Source organism: Aegilops tauschii, chromosome 4 (assembly GCF_002575655.3).
Source record: "Aegilops tauschii subsp. strangulata cultivar AL8/78 chromosome 4, Aet v6.0, whole genome shotgun sequence".
Classification (NCBI taxonomy): Eukaryota; Viridiplantae; Streptophyta; class Magnoliopsida; order Poales; family Poaceae; genus Aegilops; species Aegilops tauschii.
Genome location: NC_053038.3, coordinates 92,785,652 through 92,802,097, shown reverse-complemented (window position 1 = coordinate 92,802,097; position 16,446 = coordinate 92,785,652). Strand labels below are relative to the sequence as shown.

Below are 16,446 nucleotides of genomic sequence, written 5' to 3'. Positions count from 1 at the left end.
GCGTTCTACGTCGCTGCGCGCACTCCACCGCCAACTTCCCAATTCCCCAGCGTGTCTTTTTTATTTATTCTTTAAAAAGTTTCAACCAAATGTTGACAAAAGTACTGACCTAAACTTAACGTTTCACTATAGCCTTCGGGGACATCCGATAAAATTGAAACGATATAGAGAAGATTAGCACGGTCCCTGTGTAAGAATGACACGCATAAATCGAGACTGTAACCTACGAATATGCATGTGCCATGCTCAAAAAAGAATATGCATGTGCCGAGGTGGAGGGCACGATAGCGAGGGCCACTTCTTTTTTCATAAGGGCAACGCCGACCCTCAGAACTCCTGCAATTGTCCGGACCGTGCTATTCGGACCATGGAAGTCATCCAACACAGTCTTGTATCGGTTTGCAGCGCGGTTCGGACGTGTTTTCTCCCGTAAACAGGAGACAAACGTGGGGAGATTTGCGGGAGTCCGGACCGATCCCATGCCCGCTTCTGACCGCCCTGGCCTATCAAAAATCCCTTCCCCTCCCGTGTGCGCTTCTTGTCGGGCGCCAGCTGGTCGCATTCATGCCGCTCCACATTGAAAGCGGCTCAGGGCGGACGCGACCTCTAACTGCCTCGGTCATTGAAGCGGGGCGCCGGCCGAGGGCGCCGCCCACTGCGCGCCCGACTGAACACGCCTCGCCGCCTCATTCAAACGCCTTCATTAAACCCGTGTGGAAGCCGAGAAACCTACTCCGGCCACACGTCCGTTCATGAGCGGGTCGGCATTAAACGCAATGTCGGCCGAGCTCCTCCCGATTTAAACGAGGTCAAACGCCAAGAATTGTACCCCTCCGCCACTCCTCCATCTCCTCCTTCACCATTTTCTCCACTCTTCTGATGGCTTCCGAAGAGCAGTTCTCCGGCATACAAGCCGGCTGGGTGGCCCTCCGAGTCCGCCGGATACAAGCGAGGCGGCTCGCTCCTCCTGCTCCTCCCCTAGCCCGACGGAGCCAGTTGCCTCCAAAAGTCGACGCGTGGTTCAACAACTCGCCGCTCGAAGCCAGCTCGTGGAGGAGTGGCGAGTTGCTCCATCTCGGCACGGCGGCATGGGCATCGCCGGATCCAATGTCTGTGACCGCGCCATCTGCCATCAACGCGCGCGTAACCGCGCCATGCACGCAGAGAAAGAAGCCGGCTACGTGGATGTCGACGAGGTGGCGGCCCGCACGTGCGCGCCCGCCGCCATCATCGAAGAGAAGCAGAACACGGGAGGCCACCGCCGCTTGGGTCCCAGGAAGGCCACCGTTGGTGACCCAGCCGATTCTCCTTTATCTCAGACCATCCTGGGCACCCGCCTGAGCTCCACGGAAGCACCCTTCCCCTCCGGTTGAAGCTCCCTCTTTGCCGCTGCCATGAGTGGCACAGCCGAACATAAGGAAGATACGGGGGAAGAATATCCCTCCGGGGCTCTCAACAGTCCGGTTAGCGGGCTGTCGGACATGGGGAAGATAAAGGGATCCGCCGCGGCCGGTCGTAGACTAGTGTAGTGTATCCTGTCGTGGGAGTGGAGCTCCGCGCGACCGTACGTGCACATAATTTTACCTTTTTAGTTGAAAATATGTCCAAAATGTAACCCTTTTCGTCCGGTTTTGATGTCTACTACGCAACCTTCTTCTTGTAGACGTTGTTGGGCCTCCAAGTGCAGAGGTTTGTAGGACAGTAGCAAATTTCTCTCAAGTGGATGACCTAAGGTTTGTCAATCCGTGGGAGGCATAGGATGAAGATGGTCTCTCTCAAACAACCCTGCAACCAAATAACAAAGAGTCTCTTGTGTCCCCAACACACCCAATACAATGGTAAATTGTATAGGTGCACTAGTTCGGCGAAGAGATGGTGATACAAGTGCAATATGGATGATAGATATAGGTTTTTGTAATCTGAAATTATAAAAACAGCAAGGTAACAAGTAATAAAAGTGAGCGAAAACGGTATTGCAATGCTTCAAAACAAGGCCTAGGGTTCATACTTTCACTAGTGCAAGTTCTCTCAACAAGGATAACATAATTAGATCATATAACTATCCCTCAACATGCAACAAAGAGTCACTCCAAAGTCACTAATAGCGGAGAACAAACGATGAGATTATTGTAGGGTACGAAACCACCTCAAAGTTATTCTTTCTGATCGATCTATTCAAGAGTCCGTAGTAAAATAACATGAAGATATTCTTTCCGTTTGATCTATCCTAGAGTTCGTACTAGAATACACCTTAAGGCACACATCAACCAGAACCCTAATGTCACCTAGATACTCCATTGTCACCTCAAGTATCCGTGGGTATGATTATATGATATGCATCACACAGTCTCAGATTCATCTATTCAACCAACACAAAGAACTTCAAAGAGTGCCCCAAAGTTTCTACCGGAGAGTCAAGACGAAAACGTGTGCCAACCCCTATTCATAAGTTCACAAGGTCACTGAACCCGCAAGTTGATCACCAAAACATACATCAAGTAGATCATGTGAATATCCCATTGTCACCACAGATAAGCACATGCAAGACATACATCAAGTGTTCTCAAATCCTTAAAGACTCAATCTGATAAGATAACTTCAAAGGGAAAACTCAATCCATTACAAGAGAGTCGAGGGGGAGAAACATCATAAGATCCAACTATAATAGCAAAGCTCGCGATACATCAAGATCGTGCCAAATCAAGAACACGAGAGAGAGAGAGAGAGAGATCAAACACATAGCTACTGGTACATACCCTCAGCCCCGAGGGTGAACTACTCCCTCCTCGTCATGGAGAGTGCCGGGATGATGAAGATGGCCACCGGTGATGGATCCCCCCTCCAGCAGGGTGCCGGAACAGGGTCTCGATTGGTTTTTGGTGGCTACAGAGGCTTGCGGCGGCGGAACTCCCGATCTAGGTTCTGTTCTGGAAGTTTGGGGATATATAAGAGGTGTTGGCGTCGGGAACAAGTCAGGGGGTCCACGAGGCAGCCACGAGGTAGGGGCGCGCGCCCAGGGGGGTAGGGCACGCCCTCCACCCTCGTGGTGGCCTCGGGACTCTTCTGGTCCATCTCCGATGCTCCGTGGGCTTCTTCTGGTCCAAAAATAATCTCCGTAAATTTTCAGGTCAATTGGACTCCGTTTGATATTCCTTTTCTGTGATACTCAAAAACAAGGAAAAAACAGAAACTGGCACTGGGCTCTAGGTTAATAGGTTAGTCCCAAAAATCATATAAAATAGCATATAAATGCATATAAAACATCTAAGATGGATAATGTAATAGCATGGAACAATCAAAAATTATAGATACGTTGGGGACGTATCAAGCATCCCCAAGCTTAATTCCTGCTCGTCCTCGAGTAGGTAAATGATAAAAACAGAATTTTTGATGTGGAATGCTACCCAACATATTTTTCAATGTAATTTCCTTTATTGTGGCATGAATGTTCAAATCCGAAAGATCCAAGACAAAAGTTTAATATTGACATAAAAATAATAATACTTCAAGCATACTAACTAAGCAATTATGTCTTCTCAAAATAACATAGCCAAAGAAAGCTCATCCCTACAAAATCATATAGTTTGGCTATGCTCCATCTTCGTCACATAAAATGCTCCAATCATGCACAACCCCGGTTTCAGCCAAGCAATTGTTTCATACTTTAGTATTCTCAAACTTTTTCAACTTTCACGCAATATATGAGCGCGAGCCATGGACATAGCACTATAGGTGGAATAGGGTGGTTGTGGAGAAAACAAAAAGGAGAAGATAGTCTCACATCAACTAGGCATATCAATGGGCTATGGAGATGCCCATCAATAGATATCAATGTGAGTGAGTAGGGATTGCCATGCAATGGATGCACTAGAGCTATAAGTATATGAAAGCTCAACAAAAGAAACTAAGTGGGTATGCATCCAACTTGCTTGCTCACGAAGACCTAGGGCAATTTGAGGAAGCCCATCATTGGAATATACAAGCCAAGTTCTATAATGAAAAATTCCCACTAGTATATGAAAGTGACAACATAAGAGACTCTCTATCATGAAGATCATGGTGCTACTTTGAAGCACAAGTGTGGAAAAAGGATAGTAACATTGTCCCTTCTCTCTTTTTCTCTCATTTTTTTTATTTTTTGGTGGGCTTCTTTGGCCTCTTTTTTATTTGGGCTTCTTTGGCCTCTTTTATTTTTCGTCCGGAGTCTCATCCCGACTTGTGGGGGAATCATAGTCTCCATCATCCTTTCCTCACATGGGACAATGCTCTAATAATGAAGATCATCACACTTTTATTTACTTACAACTCGATACTTAGAACAAAATATGACTCTGTGTGAATGCCTCCGGCGGTGTACCGGGATGTGCAATGAATCAAGAGTGACATGTATGAAAAATTATGAATGGTGGCCATGCCACAAATACGATGTCAACTACATGATCATGCAAAGCAATGTGACTATGATGAAGCGTGTCATAATAAACGGAACGATGGAAAGTTGCATGGCAATATATCTCGGAATGGCTATGGAAATGCCATAATAGGTAGGTATGGTAGCTGTTTTGAGGAAGGTAAATGATGGGTTTATGGTACCGGCGAAAGTTGCGCGGCACAAGAGAGGCTAGCAATGGTGGAAGGGTGAGAGTGCGTATAATCCATGGACTCAACATTAGTCATAAAGAACTCACATACTTATTGCAAAAATCTACAAGTCATCAAAATCAAGCACTACGCACATGCTCCTAGGGGAAGGGTTGGTAGGAGTTAACCATCGCGCGATCCCGACCTCCACACATAAGGAAGGCAATCAACGAAACACCTCATGCTTCAAATTTGTCACACAATGTTTACCATACGTGCATGCTACGGGACTTGCAAACCTCAACACAAGTATTTCTCAATTTCACAATTACTCAACTAGCACGACTCTAATATCACCATCTTCATATCTCAAAACAATCATCAAATATTCAATGCACTCTATATGAAATTTTTTATTATACCCGTCTTGAATGCCCATCATATTAGGACTAATTTTATAACCAAAGCAAATTATCATGCTGTTCTAAAAGACTCTCAAAATAATATAAGTGAAGCATGAGAGATCAATAATTTCTTCAAAATAAAACCGCCGTCGTTCTCTAAAAGATATAAGTGAAGCACTAGAGCAAACGACAAACTACTCCGAAAGATATAAGTGAAGATCAATGAGTAGTCGAATAATTATGTAACTATGTGAAGACTCTCTAACATTTAAGAATTTCAGATCTTGGGATATTATTCAAACAGCAAGCAAAACAAAATAAAATGACCTTTCAAGGATAGCATTCATTATGTGAAGAAGCAAAAACTTAGGCTCAACCGATACTAACCGATAATTGTCGAAGAAAAAAGGTGGGATGCCTACCGGGGCATCCCCAAGATTAGATGCTTGAGACTTCTTGAAATATTATCATGGGGTGCCTTGGGCATCCCGAAGCTTGAACTTTTGCGTCTCCTTAATTCCTTTTATATCACGGTTTTCCCAAATCTCAAAAGCTTCATCCACACAAAACTCAACAAGAACTCGTGAGATAAGTTAGTATAAACTAATGCAAAAACCTTATCATTATCTACTGTAACAAATCACAAAAATTATTATTCAACATTGCATACTAAATGCCTCTGCATATTTAATACTCCTATCCTCAAATAGAATCATTAAACAAGCAAACAATGCAAACATAACAGCAATCTGCCAAAACAATATAGTCTGTAAAGAATGCAAGAGTATCAATACTTCCCTAACTCCAAAAATTATGAAAATTTACCACACTGTAGAAAATTTATCAGAGCTCAATATGCAAAAAGTTTCAACATTTTATCATATTCTGACTTTTCTAGGGAATTTTTGCAATAGTGGTAAACTTTCTGTTTTGAAACAGCAACATGTATACTTGCAAAATAAGCATGGGAAAGGCTATCCTTGACATTTTTATTGAAAATAAAGATGCAAAACATCATTCTTTTTATGAAAACTCTTGTTCCAACCTCACCTCAGGTCGAATGAATACGAAAGGGGGATCAATCAAGAAATTAATCGTTTATTCCCAGATGCTTTGTCATTCCCTTTTTTTAATTCTAGTTATTGCTATACGAAATAAGATTGTACATGAAGGTTGGTGAAAAGCAAAAGAAGCAATTGGTTCTCAAATGCCGTGACGTCACCCAACGTAGAGTCCGCCCCTCCCTGGAAGAAGAAATTTGCTACTTTGGCTGACTAGCTTGATAGAAAGAGGAATATGTTGATCTATCAAATCTAGATTCTAGCCGAGAAAGAAGTGTCTCGTATTCAGCAGCTCGCCTAAGTCCTAACGTTAGTGGAAAGAGTAAGATAAGAAAGGACCAATTATCCAAGGCGCGGTCCACCTCTTTCTATGCTTCAATTTAGTGACGCAAGTAATGGTGGTGTTTGTTGTACTATAGGTACTGGGTTCGTTCTCTCGTAACATAAAGCAAATCCTAAAAAAATAAATTAACGCTCCAAGTAAAACACATATCATGTGGTGAATAAAAATATAGCTCCAAGTAAAGTTACCGATGGACGAAGACGAAAGAGGGGATGCCTTCCGGGGTATCCCCAAGCTTAGGTTTTTGGTTGTCCTTGAATTTTACCTTGGGGTGCCTTGGGCATCCCCAAGCTTAGGCTCTTTCCACTCCTTATTCCATAGTCCATCGAATCTTTACCCAAAACTTGAAAACTTCACAACACAAAACTCAACAGAAAATCTTATGAGCTCCGTTAGCATAAGAAAATAAAACCACCACTTAGGTACTGTTGTGAACTCATTCTAAATTCATATTGGTGTAATATCTACTGTATTCCAACTTATCTATGGTCCATACCCTCCGATACTACTCTAGATTCATCAAAATAAGAAATAACACATAGAAAACAGAATCTGTCAAAAACATAATAGTCTGTAGTAATCTGTAACTTTTGAATACTTCTGTAACTCCAAAAATTCTGAACAATTAGGACAACCTGAGCAATGTGTGTACAAATTTAGAGCAAAAAGAATCATATCAAAAACACGTTTCTGTCAATTATCAAAACTAATTTACTGGGCGCAAAAGTTTCTGATTTTCAGCAGGATTAACACAACTATCACCATAAGCTATCCTAAAGGTCTTACTTGGAACTTTATTGAAACAAAAGCTATAAAACATGATTACTACAGTAGTTTAATCATGTGAACACACAAAAACAGTAGGGGTAAATATTAGGTTGTCTCCCAACAAGCGCTTTTTTCTTTAATGCCTTTTTAGCTAGGCATGATGAATTCAATGATGCTCATATAAAAGATAAGAATTGAAACATAACGGGAGCATCATGAAGCATATGACTAGCACATTTAAGTCTAACCCACTTCCTATGCATAGGGATTTTGTGAGAAAACAATTTATGGGAACAAGAAACAACTAGCATAGGAAGGTAAAACAAGCAAATCTTCAAGATTTTCAACACATAGAGAGGAAACTTGATATTATTGCAATTCCTACAAGCATATATTCCTCCCTCATAATAAATTTCAGTAGCATCATGAATGAATTCAACAATATAACTATCACCCAAATTATTCTTTTCATGATCTACAAGCATAGAAAATTTTCTACTCTCCACATAAGCAAATTTCTTCTCATGAATAGTAGTGGGAGCAAACTCAACAAAATAACTATCATGTGAGGCATAATCCAATTGAAAATTAAAATCATGATGACAAGTTTCATGGTTATCATTATTCTTTATAGCCTACATGTCATCACAATAATCATCATAGATAGCAACTTTGTTCTCATAATCAATTGGAACCTCTTCCGAAATAGTGGATTCATCACTAAATAAAGTCATGACCTCTCCATATCCACTTTCATCAATATAATCATCATAAATAGGAGGCATGCTTTCATCATAATAAATTTGCCCATCAAAACTTGGGGGACAAAAAATATCATCTTCATCAAACATAGCTTCCCCAAGCTTGTGGCTTTGCATATCATTAGCATCATGGATATTCAACGAATTCATACCAACAATATTGCAATCATGCTCATAATTCAAAGATTTAGTGCCAAACATTTTAATGCATTCTTCTTCTAGAACTTGAGCACAATTTTCCTTTCCATCATTTTCACGAAAGATATTAAAAAGATGAAGCATATGAGGCACCCTCAATTCCATTTTTTTGTAGTTTTCTTTTATAAACTAAACTAGTGATAAAACAAGAAACTAAAAGATTCGATTGCAAGATCTAAAGATATACCTTCAAGAAATCACCTCCCCGAAAATGGCGCCAGAAAAGAGCTTAGTTGACGGGGTGTTAGTGTCGCTTACCTAGCCTCTGATATGTCTCCAACATATTTATAATTTTTGATTGTTCCATGCTATTATATTATCTGTTTTGGATGTTTATGGGCTTTATTAAACACTTTTATATTATTTTTGGGACTAACCTGTTAACCTAGAGCCCAGTGCCAGTTTCTGTTTTTTCCCTTGTTTCAGTGTTTCGCAGAAAAGGAATATCAAACGGAGTCCAAACGGAATGAAACCTTCGGGAGAGTTATTTTTGGAACGGAAGCAATCCAGGAGACTTGGAGTGCACGTCAGGGAAGCAACGAGGTGGCCACGAGGCAGGGAGGCGCGCCTGCCCCCTAGGCACGCCCCCACCCTCATGGGCCCCTCGTGGCTCCCCTGACCGACTTCTTTCGCCTATATATATCCATATACCCTAAAAACATCGGGGAACAGAATAGATCGGGAGTTCCGCTACCGCAAGCCTCTGTAGCCATGAAAAACCAATCGGGACCCTGTTCCGGCACCATGCCAGAGGGGGGAACCCTCACCGGTGGCCATCTTCATCATCCCGGCGCTCTCCATGACGAGAAGGGAGTAGTTCACCCTCAGGGCTGAGGGTATGTACCAGTAGCTATGTGTTTGATCTCTCTCTCTCTCTCTCTCGTGTTCTTGAGGTGATACGATCTTGATGTATCGCGGGCTTTGCTATTATAGTTGGATCTTATGATGTTTCTCCCCCTCTACTCTCTTGTAATGGATTGAGTTTTCCCTTTGAAGTTATCTTATCGGATTGAGTCTTTAAGGATTTGAGAACACTTGATGTATGTCTTGCGTGGGATACCCGTGGTGACAATGGGGTATTCTATTGATTCACTTGATGTATGTTTTGGTGATCAACTTGCGGGTTCCGCCCATGAACCTATGCATAGGGGTTGGCACATGTTTTCGTCTTGACTCTCCGGTAGAAACTTTGGGGCACTCTTTGAAGTACTTTGTGTTGGTTTGAATAGGTGAATCTGAGGTTGTGTGATGCATATCGTATAATCATACCCATGGATATTTGAGGTGACATTGGAGTATCTAGGTGACATTAGGGTTTTGGTTGATTTGTGTCTTAAGGTGTTATTCTAGTACGAACTCTATGATATATTGAACGGAAAGAATAGCTTCGTGTTATTTTACTACGAACTCTTGAATAGATCGATCCGAAAGAATAACTTTGAGGTGGTTTCGTACCCTACCATAATCTCTTCGTTTCTTCTCCGCTATTAATGACTTTGGAGTGACTCTTTGTTGCATGTTGAGGGATAGTTATATGATCCAATTATGTTATTATTGTTGAGAGAACTTGCACTAGTGAAAGTATGAACCCTAGGCCTTATTTCCTAGCATTGCAATACCGTTTAAGCTCACTTTTATCATTAGTTACCTTGATGTTTTTATATTTTTAGATTACAAAAACCTATATCTACCATCCATATTGCACTTGTATCACCATCTCTTCGCTGAACTAGTGCACCTATACAATTTACCATTGTATTGGGTGTGTTGGGGACACAAGAGACTCTTTGTTATTTTGTTGCCGGGTTGCTTGAGAGAGACCATCTTCATCCTACGCATCCCACAGATTGATAAACCTTAGGTCATCCACTTGAGGGAAATTTGCTATTGTCCTACAAACCTCTGCACTTGGAGGCCCAACAACGTCTACAAGAAGAAGGTTGCGTAGTAGACATCAAGCTCTTTTCTGGCGCCGTTGCCGGGGAGGTGAGTGCTTGAAGGTATATCTTTAGATCTTGCAATCGAATCTTTTTGTTTCTTGTTTTATCACTAGTTTCTTCTATAAAAGAAAACTACAAAAAATGGAATTGAGTTTGCCTCATACGCTTCATCTTTTTAATATCTTTCGTGAGTATGATGGAAAGGAAAATTGTGCCAAAGTGTTAGAAGAAGAATGCAGTAAAATGTTTGGCACTAAATCTTTGAATGATGAGCATGATTGTAATGTTGTTAGTATGAATTCTTTGAATACCCATGATGCTAATGATATGCAAAGCCACAAGCTTGGGGATGCTATGTTTGATGAAGATGATATTTTTTGTCCCCCAAGCTTTGATGAGAAAATTTACTATGATGAAAGCATGCCTCCTATCTATGATGATTATTGTGATGACACGTATGCTTTGAAGAATAATCATAACCATGAAACTTGTCATCTTGATCTTAATTTTCAATCACATGATAGTTATTTTGTTGAGTTTGCTCCCACTATTATTCATGAGAGGAAATTTGCTTATGTAGAGACTAATAAAAATTCTATGCAAGTAGATCATGAAAAGAATGCTTTAGGTGCTGGTTATATTGTTGAATTAATTCATGATGCTACTGAAAATTATTATGAGGGAGGAACATATGCTTGTAGGAATTGCAATAATATCAAGTTTCCTCTCTATGTGCTTAAAGTTTTAAAGTTATGCTTGTTTTGCCTTCCTATGCTAGTTGATTATTGTTCCCATAAGTTGTTTACTCACAAAATCCCTATGCATAGGAAGTGGGTTAGACTTAGATGTGCTAGTCATATTCTTTATGATGCTCTCTTTATGTTTCAATTCTTATGTTTTATGTGAGCATCACTGAAATCATCATGCCTAGCTAGGGGCGTTAAACGTTAGCGCTTGTTGGGAGGCAACCCAACTTTATTTTAGTTTCTTGCTTTTTGGTTCTGTTTAGGAATAAATAATCTATCTAGCCTCTGTTTACATGTGGTTTTAAGTTTTAATTAGTGTTTGTGCCAAGTAAGACCTATAGGATCTTCGTGGATGATAGTTATTTGATCTTGCTGAAAATTCCAGAAACTTTCTGTTCACAAAAACAATTGTTAAAAATCACCAGAATGTGATAAAATACTGATTCCAATTGCAGTAGATCAATAAACAAATTATCTAGGTCTTCCTATTTTGGTAGATTTTTATGAGTTCCATAAGTTTGCGTTAGTTACAGATTACTACAGACTGTTCTGTTTTTGACATATTCTGTTTTTCATGTGTTGTTTGCTTATTTTGATGACTCTATGGCTAGTAAAATAGTTTATAAACCATAGAGAAGTTGGAATACAGTAGGTTTAACACCAATATAAATAAATAATGAGTTCATTACATTACCTTGAAGTGGTGTTTTGTTTTCTTTCGCTAACGGAGCTCACGAGATTTTCTGTTAAGTTTTGTGTTGTGAAGTTTTCAAGTTTTGGGTAAAGATTCGATGGACTATGGAATAAGGAGTGGCAAGAGCCTAATCTTGGGGATGCCCAAGGCACCCCAAGGTAATATTCAAGGACAACCAAAAGCCTAAGCTTGGGGATGCCCCGGAAGGCATCCCCTCTTTCGTCTTCGTTCATCGGTAACTTTACTTGGAGCTATATTTTTATTCACCACATGATATGTATTTTGCTTGGAGCGTCATTTTATTTTCTTTAGCTTTGCTTGATGTTTGAATAAAATCCCAAGATCTGAAATTCTTAAATGTTAGAGAGTCTTCACATAGTTGCATAATTATTAAACTACTCATTGATCTTCACTTATACCTTTTTGGAGTAGTTTGTCATTTGCTCTAGTGCTTCACTTACATCCTTTTAGAGCACGACGGTAGTTTTATTTTGAAGAAATAGATGAACTCTCATGATTCACTTATATTATTTTGAGAGTCTTTAGAACAGCATGGTAATTTGCTTTGGTTATGAAACTAGTCCTAATATGATGGGCATCCAAGAGGGATATAATAAAAACTTTCATATAAAGTGCATTGAATACTATGAGAAGTTTGATTCCTTATGATAGTTTTGAGATATGAAGATGGTGATATTAGAGTCATGCTAGTGGAGTAGTTGTGAATTTGAGAGATACTTGTGTTAAAGTTTGTGATTCCCGTAGCATGCACGTATGGTGAACCGTTATGTGATGAAGTCGGAGCATGATTTATTTATTGATTGTCTTCCTTATGAGTGGCGGTCGGGGACGAGCGATGGTCTTTTCCTACCAATCTATCCCCCTAGGAGCATGGCGTAGTACTTCGTTTCGATAACTAATAGATTTTTTTAATAAGTATGTGAGTTCTTTATGACTAATGTTGAGTCCATGGATTATACGCACTCTCATCCTTCCACCATTGCTAGCCTCTCTAATACTGCGCACCTTTAGCCGGTATCATACACCCACCATATACCTTCCTCAAAACAGCCACCATACCTACCTATCATGGCATTTTCATAGCCATTCCGAGATATATTGCCATGCAACTTTCCACCGTTCCATTTATTATGACACGCTCCATCATTGTCATATTGATTTGCATGATCATGTAGTTGACATTGTATTTGTGGCAAAGCCACCATTCATAATTCTTTCATACATGTCACTCATGAGTCATTGCACATCCCGGTACACCGCCGGAGGCATTCATATAGAGTCATATCTTGTTCTAAGTATTGAGTTGTAATTCTTGAGTTGTAAGTAAATAAAAGTGTCATGATCATCATTATTAGAGCATTGTCCCAGTGAGGAAAGGATGATGGAGACTATGATTCCCCCATAAGTCGGGATGAGACTCCGGACTAAAAAAAGAGGCCATAAAAAAAGAGAAAAGACCCAAACAAAAAAAACAAAAAAATGAGAGAAAAAGAGAGAAGGGACAATGCTACTATCCTTTTACCACACTTGTGCTTCAAAGTAGCACCATGATCTTCATGATAGAGAGTCCCCTATGTTGTCACTTTCATATACTAGTGGGAATCTTTCATTATAGAACTTGGCTTGTATATTCCAATGATGGGCTTCCTTAAAATGCCCTAGGTCTTCGTGAGCAAGCGAGTTGGATGCACACCCACTTAGTTTCTTTTGTTGAGCTTTCATACACTTATAGCTCTAGTGCATCCATTGCATGGCAATCCCTAGTCACTCACATTGATATCTATTGATGGGCATCTCCATAGCCCGTTAATACGCCTAGTTGATGTGAGACTATCTTCTCCTTTTTGTCTTCTCCACAACCACCATTCTATTCCACCTATAGTGCTATGTCCATGGCTCACGCTCATGTATTGCGTGAAGATTAAAAAAGTTTGAGAACATCAAAAGTATGAAACAATTGCTTGGCTTGTCATCGGGGTTGTGCATGATTTAAATATTTTGTGTGATGAAGCTAAAGCATAGCCAGACTATATGATTTTGTAGGGATAGCTTTCTTTGGCCATGTTATTTTGAGAAGACATGATTACTTTGTTAGTATGCTTGAAGTATTATTATTTTTATGTCAATATTAAACTTTTGTCTTGAATCTTATGGATCTGAATATTCTTGCCACAATAAAGAGAATTACATGGATAAATATGTTAGGTAGCATTCCACATCAAAAATTCTGTTCTTATCATTTACCTCCTCGAGGACGAGCGGGAATTAAGCTTGGGGATGCTTGATACGTCTCCAACGTATCTATAATTTTTTATTGTTCCATGCTATTATATTATCTGTTTTGGATGTTTATGGGCTTTATTAAACACTTTTCTATTATTTTTGGGACTAACCTATTAACCCAGAGCCCAGTGCCAGTTTCTATTTTCCCCTTGTTTCAGTGTTTCGCAGAAAAGGAATATCAAATGGAGTCCAAACGGAATGAAACCTTCGGGAGAGTTATTTTTGGAACGGAAGCAATCCAGGAGACTTGGAGTGCACGTCAGGGAAGCAACGAGGTGGCCACAAGGTAGGGAGGCGCGCCTGCCCCCCTGGGCGCGCCCCCACCCTCGTGGGCCCCTCGTGGCTCCCCTGACCGACTTCTTTCGCCTATATATATCCATATACCGTAAAAACATCGGGGGACAGAATAGATCGGGAGTTCCGTCGCCACAAGCCTTTGTAGCCACGAAAAACCAATCGGGACCCTGTTTCGGCACCCTGCCGGAGGGGGGAACCCTCACCGGTGGCCATCTTCATCATCCCGGCGCTCTCCATGACGAGGAGGGAGTAGTTCACCCTCGGGGCTGAGGGTATGTACCAGTAGCTATGTGTTTGATCTCTCTCTCTCGTGTTCTTGAGGTGATACGATATTGATGTATCGCGGGCTTTGCTATTATAGTTGGATCTTATGATGTTTCTCCCCCTCTACTCTCTTGTAATGGATTGAGTTTTTACTTTGAAGTTATCTTATCGGATTGAGTCTTTAAGGATTTGAGAACACTTGATATATGTCTTGCGTGGGATACCCGTGGTGACAATGGGGTATTCTATTGATTCACTTGATGTATGTTTTGGTGATCAACTTGCAGGTTCTGCCCATGAACCTATGCATAGGGGTTGGCACACGTTTTCGTCTTGACTCTCCGGTAGAAACTTTGGGGCACTCTTTGAAGTACTTTGTGTTGGTTTGAATAGATGAATATGAGGTTGTGTGATGCATATCGTATAATCATACCCACGGATACTTGAGGTGACATTGGAGTATCCAGGTGACATTAGGGTTTTGGTTGATTTGTGTCTTAAGGTGTTACTCTAGTACGAACTCTATGATAGATTGAATGGAAAGAATAGTTTCGTGTTATTTTACTACGGACTCTTGAATAGATCGATCCGAAAGAATAACTTTGAGGTTGTTTCGTACCCTACCATAATCTCTTCGTTTTTTCTCCGCTATTAGTGACTTTGGAGTGACTCTTTGTTGCATGTTGAGGGATAGTTATATGATCCAATTATGTTATTATTGTTGAGAGAACTTGCACTAGTGAAAGTATGAACCCTAGGCCTTGTTTCCTAGCGTTGCAATACCGTTTACGCTCACTTTTATCATTAGTTACCTTGCTGTTTTTATATTTTCAGATTACAAAAACCTATATCTACCATCCATATTGCACTTGTATCACCATCTCTTCGCTGAACTAGTGCACCTATACAATTTACCATTGTATTGGGTGTGTTGGGGACACAAGAGACTCTTTGTTATTTGGTTGCAGGGTTGCTTGAGAGAGACCATCTTCATCCTACGCCTCCCACGGATTGATAAACCCTAGGTCATCCACTTGAAGGAAATTTGCTACTGTCCTACAAACCTCTACACTTGGAGGCCCAACAATGTCTACAAGAAGAAGGTTGCGTAGTAGACATCAGCCTCCCTGGCAACGGCGCCAGAAAAGAGCTTGATGTCTACTATGCAACCTTCTTCTTGTAGACGTTGTTGGGCCTCCAAGTGCAGAGGTTTGTTGGACAGTAGCAAATTTCCCTCAAGTGGATGACCTAAGGTTTGTCAGTCCGTGGGAGGCGTAGGATGAAGATGGTCTCTCTCAAACAACCCTGCAACCAAATAACAAAGAGTCTCTTGTGTCCCCAACACACCCAATACAATGGTAAATTGTATAGGTGCACTAGTTCGGCGAAGAGATGGTGATACAAGTGCAATATGGATGATAGATATAGGTTTTTGTAATCTGAAATTATAAAAACAGCAAGGTAACAAGTAATAAAAGTGAGCGAAAATGGTATTGCAATGCTTCAAAACAAGGCCTAGGGTTCATACTTTCACTAGTGCAAGTTCTCTCAACAAGGATATCATAATTAGATCATATAACTATCCCTCAACATGCAACAAAGAGTCACTCCAAAGTCACTAATAGCGGAGAACAAACGAAGAGATTATTGTAGGGTACGAAACCACCTCAAAGTTATTCTTTCTGATCGATCTATTCAAGAGTCCGTAGTAAAATAACATGAAGATATTCTTTCCATTCGATCTATCCTAGAGTTCGTACTAGAATAACACCTTAAGACACACATCAACCAAAACCCTAATGTCACCTAGATACTCCATTGTCACCTCAAGTATCCGTGGGTATGATTATACGATATGCATCACACAATCTCAGATTCATCTATTCAACCAACACAAAGAACTTCAAAGAGTGCCCCGAAGTTTCTACCGGAGAGTCAAGACGAAAACGTGTGCTAACCCCTATGCATAAGTTCACAAGGTCACTGAACCCGCAAGTTGATCACCAAAACATACATCAAGTAGATCACGTGAATATCCCATTGTCACCACATATAAGCACATGCAAGACATACATCAAGTAGATC

The 16,446-nt window shown here is 40.7% G+C and overlaps 1 pseudogene; it reads left to right on the top strand.

Moving 5' to 3' along the window:
• The first annotated feature begins 120 nt into the window (after nucleotides 1-120).
• On the top strand, nucleotides 121-232 carry LOC120963607 (U6 spliceosomal RNA; annotated as a pseudogene).
• The last annotated feature ends 16,214 nt before the right edge of the window (nucleotides 233-16,446 follow it).